The following is a 14568-nucleotide window of genomic DNA, read 5'->3' as shown; positions in this document are numbered from 1 at the left end:
CAGCCCAATATATGTGGCATTTGTTGATTACAGTGCCGCTTTTGACACAGTCGACCATGGAAGACTATGGGGAAAGCTGTCTATTTGGGGGATCCCCTCAGGCCTACTGAAAATAATTATGAAAGTTACAGTGCTGCTCGAGAGCAATGGTGGCACATATTGTTGGATAAACACAAAACTGGGACTGAAACAGGGCTGTACATTGGCTGCTCTGCTATTCAACCTATATCTCTACAGCTTGGGGCAAGCACTAACTAACTCCAAATGTCTACCATGTTGTTTGTGTAACCAAGAAGTACAGTGGTTTGGCTATGCTGACAATATCGTCGTCCTCGATCTTACACCCTGTGGCTTACGACTTGCATTACACAACCTCCCTTCCTTCTCTGAAGCCAACTCCCTAAGAATAAACACCACAAAAACTAAAATGATGGTGTTTAAGCCATCACACAAAAAGTGGTATATGTTGCTTGGAACCTTAAAGGGGCCTCTATTGAAGTTGTGAATGAATACACCTATTGTCAGACTGTTGAACCTCACCACCCTTCTCCTCACCTGTGGCTTCCTCTTGTTTATCCTTGGAGTGCTTGGAAGGCCTTCGGGGACTCCTGGTGTCTTTCTTTGCGGGCTTGTCTCTGGACTTCCTGTCGTGCAAGTAGGGCCTGGCTCCCTCGGAGGCCACCTCGACAGGGAGTGGGACCTGTCTCGGGGGGCCCCGAGGAGCCAAGGTCCCGCAACAGGGAAAAGACTGATGGACAGTAAAAAACCCTGTGTAGTCTTCCGGAGATCGTAGCGAATATTATGCTCTCCAATGGTGGATGTGGCTGTCCGTGATCCGGAGTGAACCAGGAAACCGTGGATCAGGTAAGACTGATCGTCCTCCAATATGGATACGGCTTGAGGAAAGGAGGCAGGATCCGATCCGTGGGATAATAGGCAGGACGTAAGGTAAGCAGATAATGAGAGGAGCTTCGTGAGAAAAGAGAAGAGGGGTAACCCCGGAACGGGGAAACGTTCCGAACCCAGAAGAAATGGTACAGATAGGAAGAAAGCTGAAAAGTCCCCACTTACCAGATACGGCAAGATCCACGAAATGCACAGGGAGGAACGCGTAGAAACGCGAGAATGGCGGCTGGCCGCTAGTGTGAATGACAAGACGCCGAGTGAAGAAAAGTTAAAGAAAGTGAAACGGACGAGCGCCGTGAAAGGGAAAGGGGTTGAAAGCAAAGCCAGCAAGCGCAAGGGTACGCGGGCGAGGGAGAGTACTGCAGAAGGCACAGGAGTTGGATAGAGTTAGTCGAGCGCTGGTATCACGAAGGAATAACACAGATACAACGCGCCGAGAGGGGGGCGTGGCTTGCTTAAATAATGAAGGCGGTCATGTTGGATGAGGACTGGCCCGCTAGCAGAAGGTTCTCTGCGGCGTAATCTTCCACTTCTGCCATAGCTTCCATGGGTGGATCCTGACAGTATAACCCTTCCCTCTCCGAAAACCCCCTGGTTTTCCCGGATATCTCAGGTGGAATTCTCTCAGTAATCTTGGGGCATGCAGATGGTGCCTGGGTTCCCAGGTTCTTTCTTCAGAGGATAAACCCCTCCAATGGACGAGATACTGTAGACTGCCCTGGCGATATCGGGAATCCACCAGGTATTCCACCTCATACTCCTGTGGTTCTACCGTGGTCGGACTCTTGGTCTTCCGGAGCTTCCGTGAGAAGGGATCCTCCTTATACTCTTTTAGTAGTGAGGTGTGAAAAACTGGGTGAACCCTCTGGAGGTGCTTAGGCAGGTGAATTTCGTAGGCAACTGGGTTTATTTGTCTTAGGATAGGGTAAGGACCCAGATATTGTGGTGCAAACTTGCCGGTGTGTATCCATTTGGGTAAATATCTTGTGGATAACCAGACCCTTTGTCCGGGCTTCCATTCGGGATTGGGTCTTCTACTCCTGTCGGCCCACTTCTTTTGTGAACGTTGGCTGTCCTCTAATGCTTCTCTCGCCAACTTATGTACCTTCTTTAGTTCTGATAACCGGTCATCTATGGCGGGGGATTTGGTGGGTTGTATTCCGGACCAAGGCATCTGCTGAGGATGGTACCCATAAGTGCAATAGAAAGGACTCATTCTCGTGGAGGTGTGGTAGTTGTTGTTGTAGGCGAATTCAGCCTGTGCGAGATAGGAAGACCAGCTCTCTTGTCTGTTGCTGCAAAAACATCTTAAGTACTGCTCAAGACCGGCATTGAGTCTCTCTGTCTGACCGTTGCTTTGGGGGTGAAAGCCGGACGACAGTGCTCGATGTATTCCCAACTGTTGACACAACGAAGTCCAGAACCTGGAGGTAAATTGGGTACCTCTGTCAGAAACTATAGTTCGAGGCAGTCCATGCAAGCATACTATATCCCGGAGGAAGACAGAAGCCGTTTTTGGAGCTGACAGAAGTCCCTCCAATGCAGAGAAATGGGCCAGTTTACTATGTGAATCAATGGTTACCATGATTGCGGTCATTCCCTCTGACTTCGGTAGGTCAACAATGAAATCTGTGGACACGTGTTCCCAAGGCTGGGTGGGTAGGATGGGTTGTTGTAATTTACCTAATGGTTTGCCTGTTTGGTATTTGTTGGTGGCACAAATCGGACAGGCTGAAACATATCTCTTAACGTCCTTGTGGAGTTCTGGCTACCAGAATATTCGGCTTATGAGGTCCTGTGTCTTCTTGATACCGGGGTGTCCAGCGAGGGGGGCATCATGACACCAGGAGAGGATCTGTTCCTGAAGTCCTTTAGACGGGAGAAACAACCCAGTACCATGGTAGTACAAACCATCATTGGCCAGATTGACTGTGGGTGGCACGGTAGCTAGCGAACCGTATTGGGTGGTGAGTTCTTGTAAAAAGAGTGAGACACCTGCCATGATCTTAAGGTTGGGAAACAAGAGATCGTGATCTCGATTATGGTTGGCTTCTTCTCCTTGACATCTGGAGAGAGCATCTGCCATCCTGTTCTCTGATCCTGGTATATAAGAGATGTGAAATTCATATTGAGAGAAGAAGTATGCCCATCTGGCATGTCGGGCGTTGGTACACTCCATCTGTTGTAACACTCTAAGGTTGCGGTGATCCGTTCGTACCTGAAATGGGTGTGCTGCTCCTTGTAACAAGTGTCTCCACTCTTGACATGCCAATTTGATGGCTAGTAGTTCTCTTTCAAGAACGGAGTAATTCTGCTCGCTTTTGGTCAGGGTTTTGGAATAATACGCCACGGGATGTGTGAGACCGTCTTCTGCTTCTTGCAAAAGAATGGCTCCCACTGCTCCCCCTGAGGCATCCGTTTCCATAAGGAACGCTTAGCTTGATCCGGCTGTACCAATATGGGAGCGGAAGTAAACAGCTCCTTGAGCTGTAAGAAGGCTCTTCTTTGTTCCGGACCAAAGGAGTACTGAACCCCCTTCTTAAGGAGACCTGTGACGGGTAACATCAAGTTAGAGAAGTTGGGGATGAACTGGCGATAGAAGTTAGCCAGCCCGAGGAAAGACTGGACCTCTTTAACACTTCTTGGCTCCTTGCAGTCCAGAATAGCCTTTATCTTTCCTGGTTCCATCTTGATCCCTTCCTTCGAGAGGACATAACCTAGATAAGAGACTGAGGTCACTTCAAATTGGCATTTCTCTGGTTTTACCAGGAGATGGTTTGCTCGGAGTCGATGTAATACTCTTTTGACTTGTTCACAATGGTCCCGTAGCTCTTGAGAATAGATCAATATGTCGTCTAGGTAAACGACCACTGAAACAAACAGCATGTCTGAGAAGATTTTGTCAATGAACCTCTGAAAGACAGCAGGAGCGTTTACCCGGCCGAAGGGCATAACCCTGTATTCGTACAAGCCGAAGGGGGTCCGAAATGCGGTCTTCCACTCGTCTCCCCTCCTCACCCTGAGGAGATGGTAGGCCCCTCTAGGTTCAGTTTAGTGAAATAAGAAGCCCCTCTGACGGCTTCTAGGATGTCCCTTATGAGTGGCATGGGGTAGCGATCGCGGACAGTAATCCGATTTAGTCCTCTGTAGTCTATACAAGGACGTAGCTTGGCGGTGTCCTTTTTTGGAATGAAAAACAGAGAAGCCCCCCCTGAAGACCTTGATTCCTGTATAAGACCATTCTGCAGGTTGTCATCCAGATATCTTCTCAAGCCCTGTCTTTCAGAAAGGGACAGAGGAAACATCCTGCCAAATGGAATAGTGGACTCTGGGGTCAGTTCTATGGCGCAATCCTCTGGTCGATGAGGAGGCAGGAGTTTGGGTGTAGTGTCTTTGAAGACCTCGGCATATTCTTGGTACTGACGGGGAACCGACAAGACCACCTTGAGGAGGGGGGTTCCTTTGTCCTTGTCTTCTTTGACTTGATGGGTCGATCTGCAATGTTGTTCACAGTAGGGAGAATCAAAACGCACGCAGTTGGTAGACCAGTTTATCTGCGGATTGTGTCTTCTAAGCCAGGGTATCCCTATCACCAAGGGAAAGTGGTCTGCTCTTATGAGGTTGAATACCAGTAGTTCCTGATGTTCTCCCAGATCCAAACGTACGGGCAACGTTTCAGATAGGATCGGGCCTGAGGACAGGGGGGGTACCATCGACTCCTTCAACCGGAATGGGCCTTTCCTTTTGCCTAAAAGGGATCTGTCGCTCTCGAGCCCATCCTTCATCCATAAAAGTCCCTGCGGCACCGCAATCCAGCATGGCAAACACCTCTACACATGAGGTTCCAGTCGTCCAAAGTTTGACTCTAAACACCATCAAGCTGTTATCTTCTTTTAGTTCTGTTGGTCTGGTAAGGTTGCAAGGACTGTGTCTTGTTCCCCCGAGACCTCCCTTGCAAAGGACCGAGGGTGGAAGTTTTCCTTCCTTCTTGGAGGAACTTCAGGGCAGTCTCTGAGGAGGTGTTTTGAAGAGCCGCAATACATGCAGAGACCCGAATCCCTGCGTCTTTTGCGTTCCGCAGGCGTGAGAGGGCCTGGGGCTGCCCCAATCTGCATTGGTTCCTCTTGGGTGGAATGTTCCCTGGTAGGGTGAGGAGTCAGGCTGGATGAGGATTGACTGGGACAAGGTCTTCTCCTTTCCTGGCGACGCTCGTTGAGACGGTATTCTAACTGTAGAGTGAGAGACATGAGATCCTGAAATGACGAAGGTCGAGCAACCCTGGCTAATTCGTCCTTCAATTCATCCTGAAGTCCCCTCTGGAATATCGTCTGTTTCGCAAATTCCGGCCAGTCGGTCTTCGCCGCTAGTCTTAGGAAGCGAGATATATAGGTCTGTACATCTGTGTTTCCCTGTTTGACGTCTAGTATTGCTTCAAAAGAGGTGTACAGAACTTCAGGTCGATCGAATCTGCTCTTGAAAAGGTCCACAAATAAGTCATAATTAGCCAGTGCTGGATCGTTTCTTGTCACCAATGGGGTGGCCCAGGCCAAGGCATTCCCTGTGAGATTGGCTATGAGGAACCCCACCTTGGCTCTGGCAGTTTCGAAGGCGTGAGGGCGAAAGGCGAAATATACGTGGCAGGCGTCTAAATACTCCTTTAGTCCGCCCGGGTAGCCATCATATTTTCCAAAAGATAGAGGCATGGGTGGTAGGTCTCCTTGGTCGTCCCTGTTTAGGACCACTTGCTGGCGCAAAGCTGCGTTTTCGGTCTTCAAGGATTGGACTTCTAGGGTTGGTCCCTGTAATGCTGCAACCAGCTCTTGATACTGCTCAAGGGAAGCCATGTGTCTGTCTGGGCGTTGTATTCTGTCAGACTGTTGAACCTCACCACCCTTCTCCTCACCTGTGGCTTCCTCTTGTTTATCCTTGGAGTGCTTGGAAGGCCTTCAGGGACTCCTGGTGTCTTCATTTGCGGGCTTGTCTCTGGACTTTCTGTCGTGCAAGTAGGGCCTGGCTCCCTCGGAGGCCACCTTGACACGGAGTGGGACCTGTCTCGGGGGGGCCCCGAGGAGCCAAGGTCCCGCAACAGGGAAAAGACTGATGGACAGTAAAAAACCCTGTGTAGTCTTCCGGAGATCGTGGCGAATATTATGCTCTCCAATGGTGGATGTGGCTGTTCGTGATCCGGAGTGAACCAGGAAATCGTGGATCAGGTAAGACTGATCGTCCTCCAATATGGATACGGCTTGAGGAAAGGAGGCAGGATCCGATCCGTGGGATAATAGGCAGGACGTAAGGTAAGCAGATAATGAGAGGAGCTTCGTGAGAAAAGTGAAGAGGGGTAACTCCAGAACGGGGAAACGTTCCGCACCCAGAAGAAATGGTACAGATAGGAAGAAAGCTGAAAAGTCCCCACTTACCAGATACGGCAAGATCCACGAAATGCACAGGGAGGAACACGTAGAAACGCGAGAATGGCGGCTGGCCGCTAGTGTGAATGACAAGACGCAGAGCAAAGAAAAGTTAAAGAAAGTGAAACGGACTAGCGCTGTGAAAGGGAAAGGGGTTGAAAGCAAAGCCAGCAAGCGCAAGGGTACGCGGGCGAGGGAGAGTACTGCAGAAGGCACAGGAGTTGGATAAACAGAGTTAGTCGAGCGCTGGTATCACGAAGGAATAACACAGATACAACGCGCCGAGAGGGGGTGTGGCTTGCTTAAATAATGATGGCGGCCATGTTGGATGAGGACTGGCCCGCTAGCAGAAGGTTCTCCGCAGCGTAATCCTCCACTTCTGCCATAGCTTCCATGGGTGGATCCTGACACCTATTTGGGCATTGTATTTGATGCTAAATTAGTGGGTTCCTCCCATTTGAGTAAGCTTAAAGTTTGCAGTGCTCAAACTTTAGGTGTCATTCATGCACTTGCTTCCAAGGGCGGGTGATACTCAGTGGGATCTGTTGTCAAATTGTACTCCTTGAAGATTGCACCTATCATTTGGTATGCTGCTGAGACATGGGCTATTGAGTCAATGGAGGTGACTTATAGAATTAAGTCGATGACCCTCAAATGGCTATTATTACCGCCGTCCAGTTGAAATGCTCCTATTGGAATTTGGCCTAATGCCTCTAAGCAAACGTATCATGTAGGTGAGTTTAATCTTCTACTGGAAGCTTGCCCATGCTGCGAGTAATACTCATGGGTTTGCTGTACAAGGTGTACCATACCAAACTGGATTACAGGAAATATTCATTATTGGGAACTCTTAAACGTCTGTCTGAGTTATGGTTTCGGAGACTAAGAATGGACCCACTTGATGAATCTTGGCCAATATATAAGAACTATGAGTATGATGTTGGACGTACATATCCGAGACAAGATGATAGTTGACTTGGCCTCGAAATCTACTGCCGAGTGCTTTTTTCCATACATACTGGAAAGACAGTTAATTCCAAACTACATCCAGAACTGTATTGGAAACCATCTGGTATGGGTCTATCTACATATTAAATTCAATGCAGTGAAAACACTTGAGATTACTGGCCGCTGGAACAAACTTGAAAGGAATCTTAGACTTTGTCGGTTTTGTGGCGAACCGATCATACAATCTTTGTGACACCTACTTTTTGATTGTCGTGCAATGGTGGCCCTTCGGCGGAAAGCAATCATGGCCTCTGGACTTATGATGATAGTAAATCCCAATGAGCTCTGGGATTTATACATGTCTGGAAAACACGAGGGATGTATAATTCTATTTTCTAGGTTATGCCACAACATTTGTGAGATAATAGCAGCAATTGAAGCATGAACCAACTGTGCAATGTGATATATGGATCTCGGTGAATGTTCTCCTTTTTATTTTTATATGAGATATATTAAAAGGTTATTAATTTAACTACACAATACCAATAAAAAATAAATAAAAAAGATTATTCTTTTGCAATTCACTGAAATCAACTGACCCAAGTACAGTTCCTCCTGGAGGCAATATTGTAATTTGGCCTTATCAACCTTGTATCCCTTGTGGGTCAAGAGCTGATGGAGTGTTATGGAGTCCTTCCTGCACTGGTGCTTGCTGACACTGCACACTAGTAAATCATCCACATACTGAATAATTGTGCTAGTCAGCTGAACATTTCCTAAATCGGTGTGTAATATCCTGTTGAAGATGCTGGGGCTTTCACAGTACCCTTGAGGCAATCTTGTGTATTCAAAGCACATCCCCCATGAGTAAATGTAGTGAGGTATTGTGAGTCGGTGTGCACGGGAACAGAGAAGAAGGCGTTTTTAAGATCTACCACTGTAAAGTGGGTAGATTCTTTTGGGATGTTACAAAGCCTTATTGTAGGGTTTGGGACCACTGGAAATTCTGTCTTTGCAAATCCTCAACCATTCTTCAGCTCCATCCTTTTACTTTCTTTATCGGGCATATAGCCGTGTTGCATGGGAAGGTGGATGGCATAATTATCCCCTGATTTAGTAGGGCAACAATAGTGTTTCGTATCCCCTCCTCTGCCTCTCTTGATAAAGGGTGCTCTCTTACCCGGGGCAGCATGGCGCCTGGCTTGAGTGTTATTCATACTGGGGTCACTCCTTGTAGGAACCCTATGTCATGGGCATTTGTAGTCCAGAGCCTTTCAAGGACCTGCTCTAAGTCTGTCTCAGTAAAAGGGGGTAGGGCTACAAGAGCCATCAAGGGACATTGCGATTTTCGATACTGCACTATAATGTACAAGGGATAAATAATCGCTAGAACAATCTCGCCATCATCTGGTCGATCCTCAGTAATTTCTCTGGGAGGCACTGTAGAGTCAATACACAACACTGTGCACTATTCGCACCCTTCTGAGTCGGTCCCAATTACAACAATTCTTTTAGCTGACACCACCAGGCCCTGTAAGTCCAGGGACAGTATTTGTTCCTGCCACCAATTCGGGTGTTAACACAGGCTGAAAAATGAAGTCAGATGGCACTCGGCAACAAGCCTTGCCAATCTGGAGCACTGCCACTGGAAGCACTATCATGCCATACACAAACAAATTGGGTTTGGCAGGAATACCGCAGACCACTGCCTCTCCTCCCCTTGCATGTATTATAATCATCACCCTTATGGTATACATGCCTAGGGTGGCACACACTATTCCGTGGGTCTTTGAAGGAGACAGCCATATTCAATTTTCTGAACAGGTATCGCCCCAACACATTTTTTGGGGAGCTCTCAATACAACAGAGGTGCATGCACCATCTTTCCTCCTGTTTTGATATCAAGTTATTTTGTGTCGTGAACAGCAGCGACAGACGCAGAGAAGACCTGCAGGATTGGATAGTGAGGGTTAATGATTTTACCATGAGAAACTAAGGTGGATGCTGCTCAACTCATATGTAACCGCTGTAGTTACTGTGGCTTATGGGCCAGCCCACATCAGTGCAAAGAGTATTTGTAAACATTTAGACCCAGTATGGAATAATGACAACATTCCAAAAATCGCAGAACGACTTGTTCAGAACTGTATGATTGTATGATTTGTTTACGACACAACATTGATAAGGGAACACCAGCACCCAAGGTTAGTTTCAGACCTCCTTCCATGCCGTTTGAAGTGATTCACTTTGACTTCATAAAGATGGAGCGATGCGATTACTACAGATATGTGTTAGTAGTAAATGGGTTGAGCCTTTCCCTTTGAAGGATAACACTGCCATATCCACTGCAGAAGTCATGCTGAAAGAGTACTTCCCTAGATTCGATTACCTAGAGTAATTTAGTCAGAAAATGGACCTCACATAGCTGCCGTCATACTACAGGTATGCGAGGCCCTACAGATTGATTAACGGTTTAATTCCGTGAGACATCCTCAGAGTGCCGGTTTGGTGGAACGCCATAACTGTATCCTTAAGAACAAACTAGCTAAGGTGTGTGCACATAGCAAACTGAAATAACCTGTAGCCTTGTCATTAGCATTACTGTGTATGAGAACTGCGGCCCAGACAAGAACGGGGCTTTCTTCCTATGAAATATTAATGGGGAGACCTGCTAATATATGGAATGCACCTAGACCTAGAAAGATATCTGACATTGAGTACCCGCTATTAACTGATTATTGTGACCAATTGACTCAAAACCTACATTTGATTCATCAACAGGTTTGAACAGCTTTGCCCGAAAAATATGAGGGACCTGGTCACCGCATTCGACCTGGTGACTTTGTGCTGATCAAGGATCTTGACAGGAAATCAAATCTTGCAGCTCACTGGAAAGGTCCCTATCAGGTACTGCTGGCCACTCAGACGGCTGTTCGAGTAGAAGGAAAGAAACACTGGATACATAAGGCGCACCTGAAATGAGTGCCCTTGCCTTTGCCCTATGACAAGTTGGCTAAGGAAGGGGTTGATGATCTTGAAACCAAGTGTGTGCCTTTCAGTGAGGGCACCCATTCTGATCCGGAGCATAATTCTGAGCCCAAACAACTTGAGAATTCATCACTTTCTTCAGATACTGATCCTTTGTTGACGGACTACTGCATGCCTGGAGCAACAAGGTACAATCTTTGACCACGGAAATAGCTAGGGAATTACATTTCATAGAATAGGAAAGTGTAGTATGATTACTGCACCCACAAGAAACCAACGGCCTTTCCTCCAATCCACCTAAAAGCGCATCAAGGAGTTGCAGAGGGGGGCAGGTTAAGAAGAAGACTACAAGCAAGATCGGCCACATGGTCAAGTGCCACACACAGATGAACTTCTGTTTCAGTGAGGCTTCTTAATGGACACTGAAAACTATGCCTATATTTGGGACACATAGAAACGAGAACATGGAAAGCATTAACACTGGACAGCCTGTATCTAAAGGGATATGGTCCACTAGGGACAAGTTTATAATAATAGCAATTATTGCATGTGTAGCAATCACATTAATAACTGTGTTATGGTATTTGGAGAGTTCACATCCACTAAGTATATTACTGCCTACCGTCAGTATAACCACTTTGTCTCCTTTCTATGTACACTTGCATACTCTTTGCCCTCTGGATCTCGAACAGAGAGAAGGATATCATAACAACACACTCCTACAGATCATGAATACCACTCATGGCGATTTTTGAATGAAACAAACTGCTGGATATGTTCTCATCTACTAAAACACGGTGAGAAAGGTATAGGCTGGTACATATATCCACTTCCACTATCAACTTCTTGCTATGCATTATAGACCTCTATTTTTTGGGAAATGGAATGATAGTGCCACCGGTAATTTTGATGGGACAAACATTAATGAATTTGACTGACTAGTCCTGTTACATGTAGGGTGTTCTGTCTTTTCAAATAAAAGCTAGACCAAAAATACTGTTAAGAATTCTAGACCTTAGCAATCTATGATCTCATTCCGAATGTCACCAGTAGGAAATAGGGAAGTGATTCCAGCATCCTACACCATTAATCATGATCCTGACAAAGTACCATTCTGCTTACGTAAAGACGGTTCCCGGAATATTGGCTTGTATGACAAATGTGTGAATACTGTAGTTTTGGTAAACGAGAATATGCCCTTATACATTGGGGGATCTATTTACTTTATCTGTGGCAAGGAAGCTTATCCATGGTTACCTAAAGATTCGAAAGGAACTTGTTATCTGGGGATACTATTGCTAGGTGTATGTGTCACGTCCACTGCAGAAATACTGAAACATCGCCCTAGGAGGGGGATCAATGATGACACACCTCTTCAGGTATTAGAGGATATAGCAAAATCCATGGTTCCTTTTTGGGGTGAAAAATGAACTTTAGAGATATTACTTGATTGGCTAGAATGTTGGAGAACATATCAATGAAACAACTGACATACTGTTTAACATTACATTAGAACAAAGAACCATTAGATTAGTAGCTCTTCAGAATAGAATGGTTTTAGACATCATGTTAGCTGAGCGTTGTGGTATATGCAAAATGGTTGGGTTTGCGTGTTACGTGTACGTACCTGACTGCTCCTCTACTGTGTTTCAGGCTGTCAAAAGGTTACATACGCTGCGCTGTGTAGTTCACGTCCCTGAACATGGATTGGAAAATACTTAGAACTTGGGGATGGAAAATGTTCTCCGGACTCGCTATTATCATTGGGCCAATGCTATTCTGCTGTTGCTGTATACATTGTTTGCCTGTTCTAGGTTCTGTGCTAGGTAATTGCGGTTCTAGATCTTTGATGAAATTGAAACCTGGTCCTCATCCTCCTGTTAATATGACTAATGCCTTGATCATGCAGGATGTTGCGATCAAACAATTTATGGCTATCAATGTATATGACTCAGATGATTCTGATGATGATGTATTACCTCAATGTGTTGGCTTAGGCCAAAAGGAGGGTTTGTAAAAGTACATTCGGTCTGTATTATGTTGGCCTTAGCGCACACATTGAATCGCACCATTCGAACTTCGTCTTGGCCATTTTGCTCACTTTCCTGGGTTTTCATTCCACATGCAGTAAAAGTTCACAGATTCACCACTCAGAAAGCTCTTTTACATGTCCCTGCACAGAAATGCAAAAAATGCTGAGCACATTGTTTGTCTTTAATTTAGGACCTTGAAGAGCTGGCACGAACGTAGATAATCGGTAGTTTACATGCCTTCCTGTCTTCCTGTCTCCTGAGACTCTGTGGCCAATTGTGCGACTAGATGATTAAAAGGAGCAATATTCTTGCCATGAGTATTTCTGAAAGCCTAAACTACTGAGTTGAAATGCGGAATGACCTTTTAGTTAAGAATAACATAAAGATAATGGAGCGCGAGGAATGTTACCTTGTGCTAGGGACAAGATATTCCCCTACACCCCACTGTGCTCTGCTCCCAGACAGTAAATTATCTGAGGGATGAAGCAGAGCGCTGCAGCACATGGTGCCATAGCAAAGTGCCCATGTTTCACAGACCATGAGCTATGAGCACAAAATGAACTGGAACAAATTTGAAAGGTTCCGAAAATGTATAAGACATGTGTGCTCCCCCATACTTTGGCCCATCTTCTCTATGGCTGTACACAGACATGGATGAATATGGGTCCGCTTAAGCAATAATAATAAACTATTGTTATATATTTGTTTCGTGACTGGTGTGTCTTCGATTATTCTCAGTAGCCCAGATTTGGGACTAACAATCTGGGGGTTCTGCCCATGCGCACCTGGGGCTGTGGTGGTAGATGAATGTAGGACTGATATATTTCATAGGGTATGGAAGTTGGCCTCAGTGTTTGTACCTGTGGTTGGGGTTGGAGCAGTGGGCAGTAGTTGCTATATGGGTTGTATCCCACCCCAGCCTGCTCCTTCACTCTCTTGCAAAGTATCCCTACTTCCCACAGCTCCAGCAGTGTGAGGGACGCATGCCTGCTCCCTACCTTCAAATCCCCCTCTGAACCCACCCTGCGTGGCTGACCTCCTTGTTGCCACTCTGGGTAGGGGTGCTATGGTCTACCTCCCAACTGTCCTTGCCCCCCTACTGGCCAAATTCTCACATCCGGAGGTGCTGAGGTCTGCTCTGCCACCTCCGTTTGAAGCACATTTGAGGATACTGTCCCTTCAACTGCTACTTTGCTATTTTTTTCTGTGAAAGTTTTGCTTCCTCAGCCTTCAGCCTTTGGGCCATTTCCTTCTCTCACTTCTTTGTTCTCTTACAATGGTTTATTATTATGGTTTGAATCTCAGCCCACCCGTATTTTTCAATGCCCACTATTTTGTCAAGTGCCTTCTGCATTTCCTTTGGTAAACCCCTTTTAATAATGAAATAAAAGGAGGAACTGATCGGTCCCCACTGGTCCCTATTCTCTATTTGCCGCAGCTACTGAACCTGAATAATGTATTGCGCAGGGTCTTCATCGCCACCATGGTATACTGTATGATAAACTGCAGGCCTGGTGTGTCGGGGTATGTTTGCTGCAGCACGTCCCACACCAGCACCCTGATATTGTTAAAGAGCGCGCCATTGTGTGCGTCATCATCCAATTTTACTCCTGGATATCCTGCTCTAACCCACACATCTTGACCCTGATCCCCCACAATTGCGACAAGCAAGCTTTTCATGGCCCCCATGGCTAAGGAAATGCCGGCTGTCTGTTTTTCAAAAGCATAAATCCATTTTCCAGCCCGGAAGTAAGGGGCAGGAGCAGCTTACATTTTTATCCATTTGTGCCCAAGGCACATAGTGCATCCTGCCTAGAGCTCTATGCAATAGCGGCATCAGGGTGCCTGTGTTCCTCCCTTCTTTACGTTAAGCACTTCCCTTTTTCCTTGCAAGTGCCACCCGGCCCAACCTATTCCTTAAACGTGGTCCCCCAAACTTTCCAACGCAGCTTAACTTCTGGCACCTTGTGTATCCCTTTCATCATCCTCAATCTCATCCACAGCGTCCCATTCATCTCCCCCCAACTCTCTGTCTGCGTCCCTGTCGGGACAACAGCGGCAAACAAATGGTGAATGCGGCTGTCGATGCCCTATTAAGGGTTATATAACGAGAAAGAGCCACTGAGCTTGCAATAACAAGACTACTTCTCTGCCACTGCCCTGAATTTATCGAACTACTGATCAAATTGCTTATTTAAGATTACTACCTGTCATGTTATGAGAGTCACTAGTCCTATCAAACAGGATATCACCTGGAAAACATCTTGCCTTTATAAAGACAC

At 46.3% G+C, this 14568-nt stretch overlaps 1 long non-coding RNA gene across 1 annotated transcript in view; it reads left to right on the top strand.

The window, feature by feature from the left end:
• LOC138569809 (uncharacterized) overlaps nt 1-12991 on the top strand; it is a 61325-nt gene extending 48334 nt beyond the window's left edge. Inside the window, exon 2 of the long non-coding RNA XR_011303336.1 lies at nt 10047-12991. This is a non-coding gene — a long non-coding RNA (uncharacterized lncRNA). The remainder of the gene's footprint in view (nt 1-10046) is intronic.
• The last annotated feature ends 1577 nt before the right edge of the window (nt 12992-14568 follow it).

The sequence above is a fragment of the Ambystoma mexicanum genome, chromosome 1p (assembly GCF_040938575.1).
Source record: "Ambystoma mexicanum isolate Mex_15411 chromosome 1p, UKY_AmexF1_1, whole genome shotgun sequence".
Lineage (NCBI taxonomy): Eukaryota > Metazoa > Chordata > Amphibia > Caudata > Ambystomatidae > Ambystoma > Ambystoma mexicanum.
The sequence above is the reverse complement of the archived record's forward strand: the minus strand, read 5'-3'. Positions and strand labels throughout refer to the sequence as shown.